The 23,475-nt window shown below is 39.7% G+C and overlaps 1 long non-coding RNA gene across 1 annotated transcript; it reads left to right on the plus strand.

Moving 5' to 3' along the window:
* The first annotated feature begins 376 nt into the window (after positions 1-376).
* Positions 377-17,684, plus strand: LOC149874604 (uncharacterized). The gene is made up of 3 exons (XR_016439959.1): positions 377-512; positions 14,474-14,575; positions 17,462-17,684. It is a non-coding gene; the product is annotated as an uncharacterized LOC149874604 (long non-coding RNA).
* The last annotated feature ends 5,791 nt before the right edge of the window (positions 17,685-23,475 follow it).

A 23,475-nucleotide genomic window follows, 5' to 3' on the forward strand; every position in this document is an offset into this window, starting at 1 on the left:
CCAATAGTTTCTTCTTTATGTTCTACTCTTTAATTCATTAAATATTACTATGCTTTCAAGACATATCAGCCACTATTAAAGAGATATTTTCTGTGGAGGCAGAACATAATATGTATTCATCCAGTCACATTTTATACACAAGGCTACCTTTGATTTACACATGCAATTATTTGATATGCAGAGGCAATTCATGACACATGTGCAAAAATAAATGTGCATGTTTGAAGATTCTTTTTTCCTCCCATGTGCAACAGAAGAAATTGTCAGCTGCTGAAAATAGAGGCTATCAATGCCAACCTTGCAGTTATTTTACTCTATATAAGTGGATAAATAGCAAAAGGCCTTATATAAGTTGGAAAGTGTCTAGATGTTCCTGGTTTATTTAGGCATATTTATACTGGGGTAAATACATTTGTTGTATAAAATCTCTCTCTGAACAGTAATTATACCATGCCATCAATGTGGTAAGGTCATGATTACACAACGCTGGCACCTGGATCCACTGGACATATGTGAGTATACATAGCTCATAAATTTTTGGAAGGTACTTTTTTAAAATTACTTATATACTTTTAAAGGGAAAAGCAAGCAAAAACTGAACTGCCTAACACTATTGCAATTTCTTTTGAATAGAAAGCAAAAAATATTGTCTGACTTATTCTTGGGGTTTTTTTATGCCTTCCTAAAAACTCAGATACATTTTGTCATGATCTGTATCCTTTGCAGCAATAATTCTTCAGTTTGAACAGAACTTGGCCTGTTAAATACTAAAATCCAACCCCAAAGAAATTTCTTTTACATGGTTATAAATAGGGGTTTATATGGGAAGTCCAGACACAAACTTGTCTTTATTAATATGGAAAAATTGAGCTGCATAGCAACTAAAATTCCGTCATGTTTTCATATATGATTATTTATAAAATAAACTAGGTACATTATTTTCTAATGCTAAAGAAGGAAGTAGTAACAGAAAATCCACAATTGCTGGTCACATAACAATAAATAACAGTATTAACAATATTTAGGGCATCTATAGCATATTTTAGTCAAGATCTCAAAGCACTTTCTTACTATTCATTAATTAAATCTGATAAAACTTGTATCCAACACGTAAAGTATACTAGATACAATGCCAATCTTAATTATGTCAATTACAATTTTTATAGTTTCAATGTGAAATAGACCAGGTTCATGTGGATCATCTAAAAAATTACCAAAATGTAGGCACATTTTGAATGACCAGAATCACTGTTCATAGCTTGCCAGTAACTGACAAATGGAACTCAATGTTCAAGGGTCAATCAGCAGGTTGCAAATAACAGGTTTCAAATCACAATGGAATTTTGCATTAGGTTCTTCCCTATTTAATATATATTTTAAACAATCTAGAAGAGAGAATGAATTCACATGTGGTATAAAAGTGGGAGAAATGGCAAGACCTGTGAGAATGCAATTCGAAATGCAAGCTATAAAGATTTCAGTGGGGTGGTTGGGACTTAACATAGGGTATGCCTTCATTGCAGAGTTTACCTGGATAATTAGCATTTGGGATAAACCACCCCTGAGCAGTGTGGGTGGAGAAATTACAAAACCATGCTCGATCTGCTGCATAATGCATGTCATTAACGCTTCTGGGATCATAACCCATGGTTCTTAGTGTAGTAGTAAACTGAAGCAGCTGTACTATGGGAGAGCTTGTCTGTCCTTCTGGAGTACTAATTATAAACATAATTTGAATAATTTAGGGGATAATCTAATTTCACTTTACATGCCAAAAGAGCAGTTACCCAGCTGCATAACTGGCATGTTTGGCACTTGAAATCCTATTCCAAATTTAGTGTGGATGCATAAGTTTCCAAATGGCTACTGACCATATGCAGTAGTCAGCACTCTCTTTGGGCAGGTACATGTGGCTCTGTTCATATGTATTGGACCAGAATACCCATAATTGATGCCATATATCTTGACTTCAAAAAAGCCTTTGATTTGGTATCCCATGATCACCTCTTGGCAAAACTGGCCAATTATGGCCTTGGGTCCACCACGATCCGCTGGCTGGGAAATTGCCTCCGTGGTCGGACTCAGAGGGTAGTAACTGATGAAAGTCAATCGTCATGGTGCCCTGTGACCAGTGGGGTCCCCCAAGGCTCTGTCCTTGGACCCATATTGTTCAACATCTTCATTAATGATGTGGACATTGGAGTCAGAAGCGGACTGGCCAAGTTTGCCGATGACTCCAAACTCTGGGGCAAAGCATCCACACCTGAAGACAGGCGGGCAATCCAGGTTGACCTGGAAAGGCTCAGCAAATGGGCGGGCAAGAACCTGTTGGTGTTTAACACTGAAAAATACAAGGTTCCCCACCTTGGGAGGGAAAATCTGCAACATCCTTATAGGCTCAACAGTGCTACTCAACACTGGCTGGCACTATGGAAGAGACTTGGGGGTCATCATTGACCACAAGATGAACATGAGCCTGCACTGTGATGCTCTGGTTAGTAAAGTGACCAAAATGCTGGCTTGCATCCATTGATGCTTCTCAAGTAGATCCCGAGACGTCATTCTCCCGCTACTCGGCCTTGGTGAGGCTGCAGCTGAAGTACTGCATCCAGTTTTGGGCTCCACAATTCAAAAAATGTGGAGAAGCTTGAGAGAGTCCAGAGAAGAGCCACGTGCATGGTCAGAGGTCAGGAAAACAGACCTTACGACAACAGGCTGAGAGCCATGGGGCTCTTTAGCCTGGAAAAACGCAGGCTCAGGGGAGATCTGATGGCCATCTATAAGTTTATCAGGGGTGACCACCAGTATTGGGGGGAACATTTGTTCACCACAGTGCCCCAAGGGATGACAAGGTCGAACAGTCATTAACTACTGCAAGACCATTTCAAGCTGGACATAAGGACGGATTTCTTTACTGTTTGAGCCCCCACGGTCTGGAACAGCCTGCCAACAAAGGTGGTTCAAGTACCCACATTGAACACCTCCAAGAGTAATTTGGATACTTATCTTGCTGGGATCCTATGACCCCAGCTGACTTCCTGCCCTTTGGGCAGGAGGCTGGATTTGATGATCTTCTGAGATCCCTTCCAGCCCAATGTCTATGGAATCTATGAAAATTGTACCCTGGCAAAAACCAGGAGACTGGAGAACTCCTGTGAGTTAGCCCAATAACTGAGTGGCTAGAACCCTATCCCAGGAAGTAGGAGACCTAGGTTCTAAACTACTTTTCCCCAACCCTTTATGCAGAGCAGAGGGTGAGTCGTCATCTGTCTAACTTTTCAGCACAGTCCTCTAACCACTGGGCCATAGGCTGAAGGTGAGCAAATGAACCTTGCATTTACTATTTACTGGCTAAAACAGATGAATACCAGTAGAGAAGTTTCTGTCTTATGTGGAACAAGGGTCCAGGTTAGAACCCAGAACCCCTTCCAATTCAGAGGATATTTCATTTAACCATTCACCTTATAGCTTTCTTGTTTCTACCTGACCCTACTTCCTCCACCTATTGACTGGCCAGGAGGTTAACTGCAAAAGAACAGCTAGAGAGGTTGCTAAATTAAGCCTACCCTACAACCTGCTGGTTAGAAAACTTCACTAGGAAGCAGGAAAGATATGAGATCAAGCCATCTACAGGTGAGAGGGAACCTAAAGCCTGGATCTACCACTTTCTTGATAAATACTAGGGCTGTGAGAAGCTTTGGTTCCTGATTTGATTCGGTGGAGATTCAGCCCAATTCAGTGGCTGAATCTCCAGATCTAAACTGAATCAGAGAACCCTTTAATTTCTCTGAATCAAATCAGAACTCCCCAAATCGATTTGGAGAGATTTGGAGATTCGGACATAGACGCAGCTTTAAATGTTTTTTCTACATACCTCTAGGTAGCAGGTGGCTCATGAGTGCTGTGATGCTGGGGCATATGGAGTGTCCCACAAAAACATGGTAGGGGCTTTCCTGCACTCTCGGCAGTAGATATGGTCCACTATATGGTGCTTCTGGTCCACTTCTGGGTCCACTAGGGAGTGGACTGGCCCCCGCCCCCCCCCATACTCCCCTGGCTCAGCGACTGGTGTCTCCTGGGTCTGAGGGGGGGCACCCAGGGTCCCCCTGCAGCCTATCGCTGAGCCAGGGGGGGACAGAGAGGACCCGCAGTGTGCTTTCTAGAAAACCCAGAAGTGGACCAGATGTGCCGCTGAGCATGTGGAGGGCCCCCACCTCCGCACTCTTGGGGTAATACTCCATGCACCCCAGCATCGTAGCGATCATGAGCTGCACCTGCTACCTCAAGATATATAGCAAACACTTTCAAAGCTGTGTTTATGTCCACATAGCTGATTCTCCGAATCAGCATCAAATCTTCAGATTCAGATTTTGCTGAATCAAATCAGAGACAGTGATCTGAATCAACTAATTGAATCACTGTCCCTGATCCAGGCCGAATCCAAATCTGAATTGAATATTGCAGGCACTAGGCGATTGTACTGATGTATTAGAGGGGCCTTCTCCTCTAGTATCCAACACCCATTTGGTATAAGTTTTTTGCTGAATACAGTTTTGTGAACTATCTTTGTACAGTGCAGACCCACACAGAGGTGGGTACTTGCCTGGCCAGAGCACTGTACATGTAATAGGATCACAAATTGTGCATAATTGCCAAAGATAGTAATTCCCTTTTGGACATGCAAAATGTAATAGGATTTTTTCCTTAGTCTGTAGCTTCACTGCAAAATGGACAGCTATATACCATCTCAAACGAAAGTAACACTTAGGCTTTAGTGTGTTCATCAGGATAGGCCAGCTAGTATGGGTACATATGAAGGAACACCACACTCAGGCCAAAGGGATTTGTATGCCTAGGAGCCATGTTAGGGACCACATCTGAATTGAGATTTTCAGTTAACCCGGAGTGAAGATAATCCCTCAAAAGCAACATCTGCTTCTTTCACATTCCTTTCTTTCCAATCTTGTTCATAATGGCCTGCTATGGTGACAACAGCTCTCTTTTGCCTTTCACAACCAAAGCCGTGTGCCTTACCAAGGTCCTTTGTTTTCTCAAGTCCCAGCTCCTTTTATTTAGTCCTTTTTCACATGAGAGAAGTTCTATTATAATTTCTCACTGTTGCTAACCCTGGTTCAGATAGAAGGATGATAGAAATTTTGAGAGCTCCAGTGTAGTCAAAAGGCGTGTCTTTTGTGCAGTATGGGTGGTTACTGTGCAGTACAGGTGGTTACTGTGCCATTTGCATGGCACATGGATAGATTTTGCTGCTACATGACTGTAGCAGTGTACTATACTGAGGGAACACACCACTATGACTATTTAGCTGGCAATCATGTGTAGACCCATATAATTGCTCTGTCACCATAGTGCATTGTACAGTGACGTGACTCATTGCTACATTGCTGTAGGGTGATGTGTAGATGTGCCCAATTTCTGGCAATTTTAATACCATGAGTTAGGCTTGCACTTAGCAAACTTCTGTGATGTTGTGTTAAAATTCTGGAAACAGCTATGAGTTTTAGCATATTAGGGTTACACAAATCAGGTGTACTGGTAGAATCAAATAGACATTAGTAACAGCACCTTACAGCCTGTTTTTTGACGGGGGGTGGGTTAGGTTCAATATAAAACCCCCAGTTAGGAATACTTCTTTAAGGTAGGCCACTACTGTCTGGTAAATTATTCATCCTCCTTTCACACCATCTACCACATCTTAGCTTAATATATTCTTACAGGATGAAAGTTTTGCCACAATTTTCTAGCCATTTTATCCCATGACTTCTAAATACAAGATCACCTCTGGGAGCTATAACTGCAAGCCAGGATCCCCTCATTTCAAGGGCAGTGCCTGTTTCACTAGGCCACAATTCTTTTGGCTTGATGCCTAGTCCCTCATCGTGGCCCTTGCAATCTTGGCTGCCTAGTGGGACAACTTGAACAGGAGAAGTGGAGAGTGACTCAATGGTCGTGGGGGCTAGACTAGCACAGGAAAGAAAGCTAACGCAACTATCATGGCTGGCAACTTTTCTGTTCTGAGCAGAAACCAAAACTGCAGGTAACCATGGCGCCTCAGTTACAATTTTGAAAAGAAACGGTACCCTTTGAAACCAACAGCATAAGAATACAGCCAAGAGCCTGGGGCACAGGAATAGCAGCAACTTCTCTTTGCTGTGATCTCAATCGCCAGCAACAGCTACTTTGTTTTGCCCCTCCCCCCCACACCCAAGTTGGTGTTTAGGGAAGTTTTCCTGTTTACCCTGCCCGAGTTATATGCCCTGAATACAACTATTAATGCAACTGTTAATCAGCAAGACATCACTTATAGTTCTCTTGAACATACCCCACACATGGCCTGCAAAATGCCCTAATCACTAGGGAAATGTGAGAGAATCCTCCTTCTCGTCCTCCATTTTTTGTGAGTCACATGCCTTCCCAGAGTGGACCAGGATCTGCATAACTGATGCAAAATGCACAGATGTTGCTAAAGTTAACCATGTAATGTTTACCTCACTGTCTAAAGATGGATTAAATTTGGGCCAAGTAGGCTAAATATGAAAAAAAAAAGAAAAAGAAAAACAAAGTGGCTTGCACAAGATCACATGGGGAGGACCATGAAAGAGTCAGGAGTAAAACAAAGGTCATTGGATTCCCCCATCCTCAACCCAGTTTATTATCAGCTAAATAATACTGCTTTGCTGACAAATCTTTGAATAGGTCATTACTTTCTATTTAAGTAAATGATTAGGTAATATCAGTTTAAAAAATAAATAAGTGGAAGTGTCCATCATTCATCACCACCCTCATACCTCTGGAATCAGTTCTATCTTCCAAAATATAGAAAGACTAAGACTGATGAATTTCAAGGCATGTTGCCAGATCCATCTATTTCCTCAGGATTTTTTTTACAAAGAACATTTGAAGGGATGTGTAGGGGCTTGGGACTGATTTTTGCTTGCATCTGTTGCTTTTTTTTACTGTTGTGGGTTAACATTGTGTCAGCAGATTAATGTATGAATCCGGTCTTATAGTTTTTGCACATGTGCCTAGAGGTCACCAGAGGCATATTTTTATAAATTAGAAAAATAAATTAATTAAGTAAAGTGATTTTCTTCTGGGGATCTCACCACCTGAAATAACAATTGTTTTCCCTACTTATTTAGATTAAGTCTGTCATAAGACTTTTTTTTTACCTCTTGCCTCAAAAGCACTGCAAGTCTGCGGCATCTACATACAACATTTACTGCTCAGTAGACTAATTAGCTGTGCAGTAAACATTGCATGCCTACACATGTTCCCCTATTAGGCTGGAGTAAACTGATTTACTCCACAGCAGTATAGTACCTGGATTTACAACTACTTGTATTCACAAGTACCATCCTGCTGAAGAGTAAAACACTCAGCAGCAGTGCACTTGTAGATACTGCCCTGACTGTCTGGGGCATGAAGGTGCTTCAGTGTGGGGGCTGCCTGCTGGCTCAGAATGCTGCTGTCCCAGGCACACATGCAAATAGCGTATGTGGAAGCAATAAACTCTGGGGCAATAAACTTCTTGTTAATTGCTTCTGGTTAGTTGCTTCTGGTTTCACATATAGGCATGTCCTGTAGGTAGCAATAAGATACCAGCTATATCTAGGCACATAGACAGATAGATAGAATCAAGATATTTCATGTATGGTGCCAGCAATTCACACTTATAGTTTGGAAATAACTAACCTCCCAGAGGAGGAATACGGAAGACACAGGACCTTCCACTTTTCTCCCTGTACTTCCTATCATTATAGATGCAAACAGCAAGTAGACAAAAATCAATCTCCACAGGATGACTATGTCCCAACCTCTACAATATGCATAGATACATATTACATGCCAACAATAGAGCTGAAATGTGCTAAGCTCCTCAGTGTTGTGAAAACTCATGATTTTAGCATGGATTTCCAATGATTAGCATCTTCATATCAAAGTCCTAACTCTTAGGATCATGTGACTGAAGTATGGGGCCGTCACTGAAAGGTGCTATATGGCCTAGGTCCCTTCCAGATGGATGCCCTTCTACCATGCAATGACAGGGTGGGAATCAGGAGAGTATCATTCAGATATGCTAAGGCATTTCCCTCTTGCCCACCATGACTTTGATTGTACTTCTATTGGGAGCCAGTTCCCCTCTGAGTGACACTCTGTGCCTGTGACAGATTATGGGGCTCCACCTTCCCTATATCCCACTCTAACCACTTCTTTACTGACGAATTGATATTTATAGATCTAGTAGGAGGGAGGCTGCAAGGTTTGCCCTTTCCTTTGTTTCTCCCTCCCTTGTCTCTGGACCAATGATAATGACAGCTCCTTGTTATTAGCTACAGTCCTAAGGCCTTTTAGGCCAGCTGAGGAAGGTCCCTCTGGCTCCACATCTGGCTCAGAGTCTTTCAATTTAGTCCTACAAAAGGCATAAATGAAAAGAAAAGGCACAGTCCAAACTTCCAGAACAAAAGTCAAAACAGAAAAAGCCAATACCCGGACAACTCCTTTAGGTCCTAAGTTCTATTCTTATAAGTATGGCAACCCTCTCTGGGTCAGTCCTATACACAGTCCATTCCCCAACATGTCAAAAGCAGGTAAACCCCGCACTGACTCATGTTGTTGGCTCCATGCTGTCACTGCTGGATGCATGTACCTCCTCAGTGGAGAGTCTCTCTGGCATGGCATCTCCTTTTCCTCAACACTCAGGATTTTCCTGGATGTCCCCTCTCATATAGGATGAGAAAGGATCTTCCAGTCCATTCCCTTGCTGTGAAGTAGGGTATGCATGTCTAGATCATCCTTCATAGATGTTTATCTACTAGTTATTAAAAACTTCCAATGAAGGAGATGCCACAGCCTTATTACTCTGTCCAGTTCTTTGTTATCCTAGTGGTAAATTACCCCAAATAGCTGACCAAATTCTTCCCTGTTGCACACTTCAGTCCCAATAGACATAGAATTGATCTCCACCTTTTTAATGATCTTTAACATTTTGGAATACTGTGATCATCAGGAATCCTGGTTTTCTCTGATTAAAAAACAAACAAACCCAATTTTTAGGTTAAAAAAAAGAAACCCCACATCCACATTTTTCTGTGATTAAAATGAAATGCTTCTAATATATAGATGTATATGTAACAGTGTTTCATTCTGATCAAGGAAAAATGTGGATTTGGGGTTACTTTTTTTTAACTGAAAATTGGGGATTTTTTTTTTAATCAGAGAAGACCAGGATCCCTGGTGGTCATACGCTCCCCCTGATCTTGTTTTTTAATGAGCATTAACATATTGGAATACTGTGATCATATTCCCTTGCAGTCTTCCCTTTTCTAGACTAAAACATTTTTTCCCTAGCAATAACACATTATCGACTCATAGTCAGTTTCTGATCCATTTTAACTCACAGATCCTTTTCTGCACCAGTTTGAATATAAATCTGCTACATGTGTGATAAATCTGGTTTGTGTCTTGTTTTCTCCCTCAGTTATGAAAGGACCCAGCTATTTTTAAAACTGGGTCTTTCATATATAGTCAACTATGTCTTAAAGAAAAGAGAGCAGTTTTTGAATGTCCTAATATTTCCTGCTTACCAGCTTTCCTTCCTTCTGCTGTCCTAGGGAGTGTCCCCATGAGCATGCACATGCATTTCCCTGGGGACAACTAGCAGAGGCACATATTTCTGCTGCTGTTAGTTGTCCTCAGGGAATGCCTTTGCATGTGCACTCTGGCATACAGCAAGTTGCCCCTGGTGGGGTAAGGGACGCTGAGACCAGCAACTGTGCTGGCCCTAGCAGACTTACATGGGGGCTTGGGAGCCTCTTGGGTCTGCAGCAGCTGTGATCAAGGTATGTGGAGCCTGTCCAGCAGCTAAATCGTGGCTATGGCTGGCCAGGCTCTAGTTTTGGATGACATATGCTGCAGCCATATGTGCTGCACCACTATTTTTTGCCCCAGTGTTTTTTTTGATGCTGGAAGTTCCTGTATCTAATTTTGCCTCCATGCTGCAAGTATGCAGCATGAAAAACACATTCATGTATGTCATGTGCATTTTGCAGTGCCTCAAAAGCCTTTGAGATGCCACAGAGCACACGTTCTCACTCGTGGGGATGCAGCCCTAGTGGGTTTTCTATTTCCCTGAGTGATTCAACGTCTTGACATTTTCTTCAGCATTCCTCCTTTTCCAAAGGCCAAGTAATGTGTTGAGAAAACAGAAGCCATGATATGTGATTAGGTGAACCATCACACATAGTTAGAGGTCAGATGCCTGTCCTAAGCCAGGTCCATTTGTCTGACATAATTAAGGAACATCAGTTTCTGTAGTCAGTGGGTACATTTACCTGAGATGTTATGATGCTGTAGCAATGAGCTACAGGGACATAGTTCATCACTATGGTGATGTAGCATCAGTGAGCACTAACCGCGAAAGAAACTACTGTGCAGTAGCAATAAGTTACAGTGGTTACTGTGGTTATTGAACAGTCATTTAGTTACAGAGGTTACTGCGCATTTAGTACTTGCTTTAGCAAATGATGGGTTGATCACATAGCACACAAAGAAGGGATGTGGCAAGTCTCACAGTCAGTCACCTTTCACTCCCCAGCCCAAATGATCGGGTACCTATTTATGGAAGGATTGGTTTGGGTTGGCCATCATAAAACCAAAGCAAATATCAAAATCATTCATCTGGATATAGGGTGGGACACCTTAACCTTTCTGCCATCTCACCCTTACAAAGACTGAATACTGAATCTCAAATCTTGATTAGTAGAAGGAACACTCATTAAACATGATTTTCGAAAACTCATGAGCCTGAACATGTTAACTACTCACAAATAATTTTTTTTCTGAAATGTCTGAAGTTTCAAACCTATTCAATATATTGATTGAAGAACAAACAAGCATTTTTTTACAACCAGATAAAAACATTTCACAAAATAATCACCAACATTTAAAGCATTTCATTTTTAATTGTTTTTATAAACTTTTGTAAAATCTATAAGCAGAGAGCTGGTTAGCTCTATTAGTATGATTAACTGGTTCAGAGAAGCATGAGCTTTCACAAGCAGTAACATTCTTTTGACTGACAAAATATGCTGTCACCTATGAAAGCTCGTGGCTCACTGGACTAGTTAGTCTCTAAGGTACCACCCTGCCCTACCTTCTCCCTGTAAAAAATACATTAATTTAGCAGTTATGATGAATAAGTGAATTTTAGTAAATTTGTCCATAATAATATGCAGACTCTCAATATGCCTGAAGAAGGTTGTTTGTGCCTGAAAGCTTGCAAAGAACAATTTTTCCAACTATTATTTGGTTTTATAAAAGATATCACATTTGCTCATAGAACCTTGTCTGTCCCTAATAATATGATTTTCTCAGTTATTTTAGACATTTTAGACTTCAAATTATTCTTTTTACAAATGTTACTTGTTCTATGGCATATTATTCAAATACAAAATACAAATCATGCTGTTAGTTACTATTGGCCTTATATATCACATGGTGCATTTGATACTCATAAACCTCAGAAGCAAGTTTCTCATGAGAAACTTAAATTTCAACTTCAATTTTTGTGAGTATTAAAACATATGAGTTTTTGTTTTCTTTTGTGAACAAACTAGATTGTCCAAATGTTCATAGATTATTGAACACATATGAAGACAATCCATTTTAAAATCATATGTTCATAGAACTAGATTGGCAAGATTCAAACAGCTCTATTTTTAAACTCTGTTTTTAAATTGTTTGAAAACTAAACAGCAAAAGAGAAACAGGAGTAACATTTTCTTCTGGAGTCAGTTCAATCAATTAGCCCAGTCTTTTTTTTTCCCTCTTGCATTTAATTACCTCAGTGAAAAAAGCAAAGGGAATTAAATAAAAAGCCATTCAAGTAACATTATGGGTGTAATTTAAACCTTTGTTAGGGATCAAATTCAGAGGTAAAGTTGAAACAGTCTAATAATCCCACCCAGTTGTGCCTGGGCATTACATAGCATAGTATACTGATTTCAAGAGAGTGCTTGGGCACAAAGATTCAGTTTGCCTTCTTACACCCAAAATCAGACCCTTTGAAAAAGCTGAGTGTGTTTTGTAGATTTTTAAAAATAATTCTCATGATTATGCTCAGATCCCTGACTCCTTTAGAGAAAGGGAACAAACACCATTCTCTTCTGTAGTATGAGCAAGGAGTTTGAAACAAAAGGGAAGCAGAAACAGGAGTAACAGAACAACTAGAATTTACCCCCTCTGTCTCTGTGGAGCTTACCGTGGGAAAATAATACAGCTTCCAGCTGCACTACGGCGACAAACAAATGTTACATTTGTTCCAAGAGAAACCATTTTATCCCAGGACAAAGTGCATTCATTCAGATATCCATGTCTGTTGTCCTGGGACAAACCCTAAAAAGGTCCAAGGGATAAGAAGAGCTAACAGTTTGTCCTGGGACATAGTGAGGTGCATCTGAACTGTTGTCCTGGGGCTGAATCATTGAATCAATAGCAGAAAAGCAGCAGTGCATTAAGCTCCTCACTATATCCTGATTGGAAGGATGGGGTGTGTAGACACTAATCCTGGAACTTCTCTGTTTTGGGACAAACAAAGATACAAATTGTCCCAGGACAAATGCAACATCTGTTTTAGTTTAAATTCACATGCACTTTGGAGATTGGAAGGGGCAGCCTTTACCAGTGGAGATACTTTTATCACCATGCCGCTTGAAACAATACTACTGGAGAACATCAATGCATTAAGCCACCCCATGGATAGCTCACTGATCTCTGAATTCCTAAAGATTCTGGGGACCTGTACAGCCTGTCTCTGGGACGCACAACTGGTTGCAGGGTCATAGAGAAACACCATAGCAGATCAAACAATTTTGAAGAAGATTATAAAAGATGTTTCCTTATCTTTGGTCACCTCCCTCAGGAGGTGAATATTGTGCCTACTAGTTTCTGAGCTAAGTACAGACAGTCAAAAAGCTCAAGGATGAATCAATTCAATTTTCTTAGGTTAGTCTCAACTGAATAGATTGAACCAATAAGCAGGTGAATAGACATTCACTTTTGATTTGGGAATTGCAGCCACATGCCTGCAGTTGGCTCAGCCCAGAAGCCGGGGGGTGCTAAAGCACAACTCTGTGCTGGGCTGGAGCAGACAGCTTGAGCCAAGGCTAGCCCTCCCACCCTGAAAGGGGTAGGGGGTGGGGTTGCAGGGGAGGTACAAAGCATCCTGGGATGCTGAAGGACTGTGAATTAAGTTGAATCTGAAGGGGAACTGGGACAGAAGTTCAATAAACTAGTTTAACCTAAATCAGTTAAGTCTAATACTACATCCATCCAGTTTATCTTAAACCAGTTTCAGGTATTTTGAAAGCAATTTATGCACACTGAACATCTGTTATGTTACAGATCTGAGCCAGTTTCAGATCACTTATACCAGTTTGTGTGTAATTTCTGGCCCTTGCCTTACTTTTTACTTGCTTTGAATAAAATAATCCTACTGACTTTTCTTCCACAGAATTTCACTGAGGTCCATGGAGTTTATGTATATAAGGGGAACAGTGCTGGATACTATTAATGCAATAATATGTATGTCATTGTTTTCTCAATGTATAAGAATGTTCTTTTTGCTCTGTGAGCCTTTTTTTCTGTCCCATGATACTTTCCCCTGATGCATCTTTATAATGTGTCACAGTCACCCCTATTTCATCTAAAAGGACCAGAATGAATGTCCTTCAAGGACCAACTGCATAGTTATTTTTTGCCTCAAATCATTGCTGAAATGATGGGAGCCACTTTATTCTTTTAGCAATTAAGCACGTAGCCCTCTGAGTTTTATTTGCCTCCCTGGCTTGAGGAGGGAGGCAGCGATTGTGAAGGAATATAAGTAGATCCTCCTGAATGGCAATGAAAACAGCATCATGCTATTGTGTTGGCTATACATCAGTGGAATACATGCATTTTTCATTGCTGTACTCCTTTGCATTTACTCAGAAAACTCACAGGTATAACTAGTTTTTGATGCAGGAAGTCAGACATAGACATTGTAATTGACCTATCTACACTGGTACTATGCAAACTACCACAAATACTTGCATTAATAAGCTATGATCTTGAAACTTGCTGTGTGCAGATGGATTCCTGCTTCCCCCATGCATGCTGCACTTGCAATCTGTGGTAGTGTGTGCTGACGCAGGTGCCCATGAACAAAGCACTGAGGAATCAGGGCCTTCACCTGCATTTTGAATGTACTGGCATTAAAACAGCATGTTCCTAGGTTCTACTTTATACACTGTTTCCTTTCCTTGCTGCTAGTGTCCCTGCAGTTTCATGAAAGCATGTTGGTATTAATTATAGCCTGTTCTTTTCTCCTCCCCTGCTATAATTTGGCAAAAGGAGGATTTATGTGAAATTGGTAAAGCCTTTTCTTTTTTTTGTCTGCCCTAATCACTTCTCCTAGGTCCAACACTGCTGAAGAACTGAAGAAAAAGCAGTTAACCTATCGATTCTCCCAGTAGAGGGCATTAAACTTACACTGATTCAGCTTTAGAACTGATAAATGGTATGCTATTACTGTATCACATTACTGTGAAATTGTTGCATGATCCTAGATCTGTGAAGATGGACAAGGGTATATATTTTGTATTAATATCAAAAGAAGTTTAGTCAGAGGATTTTTTTTTCAGCAATAGGTACTAAAAACCCCCTGGGTAATCAATTTCCTGAAATTCTTCAAGGCTTTTTATGCCATAACAATGAAAATCATAACCAGCAAGCCTTTTAATTTCCTTATTGTGTTATTTAAGCAATAAGACATGACAAGGTTTGTGTTATGCTGGAATATCACTATGCCTCAGGAAAGCTGTGTTAGGCATGAGGCCGAAAACCAAGAGCTGAAGCCACCTGAGAAGAAGTGATGTCCCAGAAAAAAAGTACATTTTTAGCACAATGCTGTGTAACTATCATGGAGAACAAAAGGAAGGAATTATTCCGCTAAAGAACAGTTCCACAAGTTATCTATAAATATGTTGGGAAAAAACTCATAAAAACCCACTCCTCTAACAATTATTTTAATCTAATATTTATTTTCTACTCTATTTGGAAAGTGTTAATAATTGTTTTTCTGCCAAAAATAGCCCCGAAGCTTTTTTTTTTTTTAAATTTAAAAATAAGAGGAAATTTTCATATATTAAAAATAAACAACCAAATTTTTGGAGCATTAACTGAAAATGGGGGATACATTTTTAATCCAGTTTCCCTGACATTTTAATTTTAGTAATGTTTTGCATCCACAAAATCAGAACATTTAGGAAAAGCACATTATTTTCAAGAAGATATTTAATTTATAGCAATTATGTCTCTTGTAAAAATGTTTTACTTTTTCTATTATATTTCATTTTTCTTTGTTATCAATTTTCTACCATTCACTGAATCATAGTTACAAAGTGGTCCTCCCTATATGCACCTCCATGCCGCAACTTTATATTGTGTTCCTAAAACCCATGGAGCAAATCCTCAGTTAGTGTAAATTGTCATAGTTCAGTTGAGGTCAATGGCCTAGATCCACTGAAGTCAATTTTAATTTCCTGGAATTGAAATCAAAGGGCCAATCGTAACTTACATCCAATGAGGATTTGCCCTCTTCAATACTGCTTGGACATGTTTATTTGGCAGTATGGTTTTTCCAGGCATGTCTTTATAAAACACTTTTTTTAGCAGTGCCTCCTGTTGGCTAATGTAGGGATTGTCAACTCAGGAGAGAAAAGATTCTTTGCTGTCTCTCTTAGAAAAGAGCTGAATCAAAAGTATTTCAGAGTTTTAGGGCCAATCCTTCAGATACCTGTGCAAGTAATTAACTCATATAAAGTTACTCTTTTCTGTTATTCAATAATAAAGCTGTTAAACATTACAATAGTTCTACTGTGCAATTCAAACCTGCAAAGCCTTCCACAAAAGGGGAATTGGAGACAAAAGCAAGTGAGTTTGGTGTTGCTTCTTATGAGTATCCAAAATAGACTTCAATGGGAATTTTACATGGGCAAGATATATAGGTTCAAGACCTGCTGGAAGAAGAGAGAAGTATCAGGGAGGAAGGAGTCAGATGGGGAAGGACTCCAGAGGAGATTTCAGTAGAGGAAAGCAAAAGTAGTAAACTCAGGGAAAAAAGACAGACATAGCAAAAGAACATAGAAAGGTGCAGAAAATTATGAGGTGGGGTAAGACTATTGTTTCCAGGGCAGCAAGGTAATTTGAAAGTTGAAGACAGTGTTTTTAAATATATAAACATGGGAGATTATGCCTAGAAAATTTAAGTATTGAGCGTGGATTAGGTAGAAAACTTGTGGGAAAGGGAAATAGGTGCTTTGTTTTAATTATGTAGTGCCTATTAACTAGTGTATAACTAAACATAGTTGAACCTACAAAGCAATAACAAGTGACAATAATGCTTTGGCCTTTTATGGCCCCTTTAAGCAAGATCCTTTGATTCGTCAGTGGACATTACCTATTTCAGTGATAGCCAGCTGAACACTGTCTCTGTGGTGCAGATAACAGTATGAAAAGCTAGTTACAGCTCACCATGTGGAGCCAAAGTAGCATTGTGGTCTGTTCCAATTGCTGGAGTCCTTATTACATAATGATTTTCAGGGGCATTTGAATGGAGAATATTGAGAAATCAGTGGACCCTATAATTTCCAATAATTCACCCCAGTGCATGAATAAGATTTTGCTGTCTTTGTGCTGCAGTCACCGTAACATGAAGAAACTATATTGTAGGCTATCCTGATAGCTATTTATGTTAGTCAAAGACAAAGTACACTATGTACTTTTAATTATAGCTGTGCCATTCTCACTGTGATGGATAAAGTTGTGTCAGCACTTCCATTACAAAACCCTATTTTTAGGGGTTTATAACTCAGCTGTTAAAATTCGCTTTAGGCTGAAACTTGGCATGCAAAGTCTCAGCCTGCGAGCACTTTTTTTTTATAAATATGAAAAAATACTTTTGGTCACTTTTTATTTTACAGGAAAGCAATTTTTAACACCCTGTCATTTTTAACTCTGAAAAAGTTTCATTATTTAAATTTTACAGGGTTGCCCATTATATGTCATGCTGCATTTTTAAAAATAGTGTAGCTTTTATTCATGTTTGCAAATTGGCTAGTGTCCATGTGCAGTAACTATTTTTAATCATGTTTTTAAGTGTGGATCCATATTTATATTGTTATGGTCTATGCTATAGACCCTGTAAGGAATAATAAATGACAAGTCAGACAGGTTTGAATGCACAGACAAAACCATCAAGAGCTGTTCTCTCACAAGAGCCACACAATTTGGAACATGCTGTTCCACCTATTAGTTTAATTAATGTTTAATATAGCAGCATTGATCCTTTGCTTGAAGACCAAACCATAAACAAATAAGAGTTTTCTTTCCATTCATTACACAGGCAAAACTTCCCAATGATGCCCATGAGAAGAGAAGCCAACTCGTCACTTACAAGCTGGAAGCAAAATTCTGTCTTTAAATGGTCATAGGGTTCTCGTTGACTTCAAGAGGCATACCAGGCTAACAGCTCAGCACAGAGCCCTGTGTATACCAGCAGAATGAGGTTCTGAGCATCAGATTCTGGTTCCTGGCACGTGATTCCATCAGTCTCTCTCGTTCCATAAAATGCATGCTAACAGAGATCAGCATGGTGGGATGTAATAGTTTACTGAGTCTGTCTAAAGATACTTTTTACTCTATGAAGTCCAGTGGCTCCTAATAATCCTCATCTGCCACATGAAGTATATCCTCTTTAAAAACCTCCAAAGGTTGCACAGGTTTGAAGACATTCCAAACACAGGAGAGATCTGGGTTTAAAATCTAGCAACGCATTTTCTGGTCTTTGGTGGCTTGTGCATTACTACACACTTTGTAAAACATCCAGCCGAACCAATTTTGCAGCATTTTAAGAACTCCAAAATCTTCATTTCAGTCTGAAAGCCATATTTTACCTTCATATATATAGGGACCACCTTCATTTAATCAACTGGGTAATATTCAGGGATCCTGGTTTTCTCTGATAAAAAATCCCCAATTTTCAGGTTAAAAAAGTAACCCAAAATCCATATTTTTCCATGAATTAAAATGAAATGCCACTAATACACAGATATATATATAGTGGTGTTTCATTTTGATCATGGCAAAATGTGGATTTTGGATTACTTTTTTTAAACCTGAAAAGTGAGGATTTTTTTTTTAGATCAGAGAAAACCAGGATCCCTGGTAATATTGACCTCAGGGCTATGGACACAAATTACACATAAACCAGTATAAGTGATTAGAGACTTTTAAATCTGTAACTCTGTTGATGTGCAATGCACATTAACTGCTTTCAAAATGTCTGAAACCAGTTTAAGATAAACTTGGATGGAAGTAGTAATATCAGACTTAATTGATTTAGGTTAAATCAGTTTATTGAACTTCTGTCCCGATCCACTCCAGATTCAAGTTAACTCATAGTCCCCCAGCATCTCAAGATGCTTTGCACCTGCGCCGCAACTGTGCTCCCTCCCTCCTTACCATCGCCCCCGGCAGGGTGGGAGGGCTATCCTTGGCCCAAGCTGTCTGCTTCAGCTAAGAAGAGAAGCATGAGTTAGCACCCCCTGGCTTCTGGCCTGGGCCACCAAAGGCAGGTGGCTGCATTTCCAGTGAAGTTAATGCCTGTTCACTTGTTTATCGGTTCAATCTATGCAGCTTAGACTAACCTGTGAAGACTGAATTAATTCAGCCTTAGGCTTTTTCACTATCTGTAGTTAGCTCGATATAACTCTATAAAAATGATCAGGAAACTTGCGCTAAGAATGGTGCATATATTATCTAAAAAATCAAACTTTTAAATATCATACAGGTATTATTATGGTCTAAGTTCAGATTTCCTGCAAGCAGGCACATCTCCATTGATTCCAGTAGCATGCTACCTGCTCATTTCACATTTCAGTTGTGCTTTCAACTTCTTCATGAGACAAAGACTGTAAATGAAAACAAAACCAAAATGCATTTATATATGGAGACTTGTGACCCTTATGAGTTGATCTTCCAGTCTTTATGAAAGCAAAGCTTCAGCTTATTTTAATAGCAGTTTTGTCTTTGTGCCCATTTCAAAAATCTGGTTCTATGGTTGTAACAAACCCACAACCATCAGGAAGTTCAATGTGAGCACTAATGCATCTCCATCCTGAATGGCCACTCTTGTTATTTTTTATTATTATTATTCTTGCAACAGTAGGAGTCAAATCACATTTTATTGCTTTCTGCTGCTCACAGCTTTTACATTGTCCAGATCAAGGCTTTGTTTTGTTTTGTCTTTTGGTCTGATACATTCATATTCTTTCAAAGCAGTTTCCATGTGGCTGCAACACAAATCAGAGACAATGATATATACCTATTGACAAATGGGCTTCTTTGTCCCCATAATTTGTTCTTTCTTGTTGAAATCTGGAAAACACTGATCTGCAGGAATTCAGGAGAGCAAGACTTCATGTTACCTTTCATACTAATGCAATGTACAATAGAGAAGAAAATAGCAGTGAGCTTGCATGATTGCATACAAAGGCAATAGCACAGAACTGGAATTTTTCTAGATGTAAGAGTCAACAGAAAATAACAGGTGACCAGTTAATCAGCCTTGGCACATAGACAACATGACAGACCCTAAATGTTAAACCACTGTTTTAAATAATAATAATAGCAAAACAAAAATATGAAGCTATGCATTTTTAACAAGAAACTCTCCCCCCCCCACCCCTTTTATAGATGGTAGAGGGGGTGTGGCCTGTTTGTTGTTGCAGATTTTTTTTTCTCCTGCTCTTTAATCCCAGACTTGGCTTGTTGCGCTTCAAATTGAAATATCCTGAACAGATGTAAAAACACATGTGAGCCACTGCTCACAAGCTGTGCAAAGCTTTGTTTCATCTGCTGATGATGTGAGCCTAAAGGAGATCTTTTTAAAATTTCATCACTATTCAAAAGGATAATTAATACGTACCCCCAGGCTTTGATTATGCTATACCCAGTGTGTACTGCTGGTACAAAAATAATGAGGCTCTCATCAGGCCGAATGAATACTTGCAGCAAACATTCAGTTTCCATAAGAAATTTAAGATTCAGCGGCGGTACCATGTAGGTGGCTTAATCTAATTTTAATTTGTAACACAATACAATAGATAAGATCATTTGTTTGTAACCAGCACAGGCATTTTGTTTACATGAAACCCCAGTCAGCATTCAGCAGATGGTCTTTTTAAAGGCTTAATTGAAGTTTTCTCATCTAACCTTTTTTCTCCATTATGAAGGAGAAAATAAGGCAAAAAATAAAAAAAATCACAAGGAAGCAGAAAAACAGCATTAAGGCTATCTTATGTGAAACGTACTGAAGAGGGCATGTGCTTGCCATGCTATACAGGTTTAGTAACAGAAGTGAAGATGCTGAGGTCAGAGTTTTAAGCTTCTGTTGTGCAAGGATGGAGGTCTGTACCCTCTTTATTTGTTTCTACTACAAAGGTCTGCTAGTAACAACATGCTGTGTCAGAGCTGACTTGTTTTACGGTGACCAAGCTCATGAAATTAGTTACCAGTTTTTTCCAAAGATTAGCTGTACTCTCATTGCTGACTTCTCACAAGCTGTTTATTAGCTTTCCGCACTTTCTGCATTCAGTTGATTCTGTTGCAGCTTCTTCCTGGGTTGTCCCTGCTGCCCTTGATATTACCACACTAACCACTATAAACACTTTTCCACCAACTGGCTCTTAGCTGCCTCTGGCAGCCTTCCAATGATATGCACTGGAGTACAACCTTTCCCTAACATTTAAATACTCTTCACATATTTTGTATTCTATGAGTTTGACTTATTGGAGGGGGAGGGGGGATTTTTTTAAAATGACATACAGACATTTTTTTTTTAACTGATTCTGGGGTGCATTGCATCCTTAAGCCTGGTGGAAAGATTGCCTCAGCATATTGGCCAAACAGAGGAGCTGCTACAGCCTCCTTTTACTACACACAGGATGACTTTGTATGCGGCACTGATTTGGTGGTACTATGCAAGTGTTGTGGAGGAGCTGAGGTGGGACACCTGGGCTATTACTCCGAACTACTGATAGCTCTGTAACTTGAATACCCTTATTAGCACAGGGCCTGATTCAGTGGTCCTTACCAAGACCGAATATTTCTTAAAACAGCCAGACTATTCAAGAGATAAGAAAGTATTCAATTTAAATAAGGGTTTCAGAACAGGAAACAGTAGCTTTGGTGGCTTTTTTTAAATTATTTTTTCCCCTGACCCAGAGAATTTTTGATAGCAACCACTGTTTAGAAAAATCAGATGCCTGGTCTTTCATATATCATTTTCTTTTACAGTCCTTCTTATAATATTACCCTTGATGGGTTAAACCAATGGGAAATGACAAATCAGGAAGGAAATCAGCTAGAGCAGGTAATTCAATTAGGGTAACTATCTCTGGTCACATATACACAATTTGGAAATTTGAATAGGCTGTCACATAAATAAAAGAACACATGAGCTGTAGATCAGCAACAAACTCTATATTATTTTTTGACAGAGAACAGGAAAGCTGATGATATCTATAGCTGTCAAGGCAGACTGGATGGACTAGTCATTTGATGAAAAGACATGGAATTCCAGAACATAACACCATTTATGAATGGGCCCCAATGTTATTAGTTAACTACTAATTGGACTTATACCTTCAGCTAGTGTCAAGCATTGACTTCAGTGGATCTATGCTGAGGATCTGATAGATATTTCACAGTGCAAATGATGTTCAGATTCTCCTCCAGAAATATACTGTTACCACCTAACGTAAAAGAGAAGTCCCATTAAATGTCAGTTGTATTGGTGCTTGCTTTATATCCTCTTTTTAGGCAACCATCAAAGGTCACAAATATCTCAAAGGTATTTTCTTTCATCCAGTTAAAAGGAGCAGCAAATGCATGCACAAGATCAGATGCCACAGTGATGGGTGTGGTATAAAGGTATAAATAAACAGGAGGATATGCCATAGTTTAAATGCTTCCCAGTTATAAATGGAGGACTGTGCATACTGAGCATTTTACACACTGGAAGAAAATTAATATGAGCATTAGGATTAGAATTTTTCCCAAGGAGAACATAAACTAGGCAACATTTCTTGAAATGCTTTTCTGAAATGAAATGTGACAAAACCTATTAAGCACAAAATATTTTACTTGAATTTTCTCTAGTATTCTTTTGCTATGTTGTAAAGACATTTAAATAGAGAGACCTTGATGTGCATTATTTTATAAAAGAACAAAGAAAACATCCTTGGATATAGGGTTTCATATTAATTTAATAAAATTTCACCAATTTCATTTTCAAATATGCTTGGCCATAAAGTCCTTTGATATTGCAATGTTCAGTTTAAACACTTCATTTAAAGTGGCTTGCAAGGATTTAAGACCATTTCCATGAGTTATATAACGAAGACTCTATGGAAACTGTTTGAACATTTAGGTGCAAGATCTAACATAGACATTTTATGTATTACTTAAACTCCTAGAAAACAAATTTTCTTAAGGGATGAAAATGCCTATCACTTGAATAATACTAATTCCACATCATCCTAACTAAAGGTACAGACACCTTTTACGAGGAAGTAAACTGCCTTTGTGCAGTGATTAATGGTGAATGTACACACAACTCACAGCCCTACACCAGTGTATGTAACTCCAGGCTTGGGTAAAGATACCCCTCCACCCTTGGGTAAACGATAACTACACGCTGATGTAAGTGATGCTGATGTAGCGGTTGTGTCTGCTCGCTTAGTCAATTTTATTATATGGCAGTTCAGTGCAAACTGACTTTTTCTGCTACCTTGTGACGAGGTGCCATAATGATAGATACTACAGGCAGCCATTTTGAAAGAGCTGTCATATGTCAGCTTGTGCGATCGCATGCACGTCCACATCCTTACATCCTGTGGATAAGAGCATATACTAGTGGTTCTAAACTTTTTGTTTCTGAAAGCCAGATGAAGAGTATGGGGCTGGTGAATGGGCTGGACTGGGCCCCTGTGTGGCCTCAAATAGTCCCCGCATACTTGGATCAGGTCCTGGGGTTCCTGCACCACTCCCACCTTGCCCTCACACTTTAGGATCAGGCCCCAGGGTGCCATGTCACCTGCACCTCATCTCTGCAGGGCCCTGTGCTGCCTGCATCTGGCCCCACACACTGGGCCCCTTGACACCCTGCGCGCATGATCCAGCTCACAGGGCCACCCTGTCCAGCCAGTGGGGCTCCCCACAGGTCCAGAAATTTGACAGCAGTGAGAAGTATAGGACACTTCTCCACTGCCAAATTTTTGGACCTGCAGGGAGCACCCTATGGCACTTCAGAGTGAGAGCTGGCCCACAGGCCGGGGTTGAGCACCCCTGGAATAT

Source organism: Crocodylus siamensis, chromosome 1 (genome assembly GCF_052110815.1).
Source record: "Crocodylus siamensis isolate JL-2025a chromosome 1, ASM5211081v1, whole genome shotgun sequence".
NCBI lineage: Eukaryota > Metazoa > Chordata > Crocodylia > Crocodylidae > Crocodylus > Crocodylus siamensis.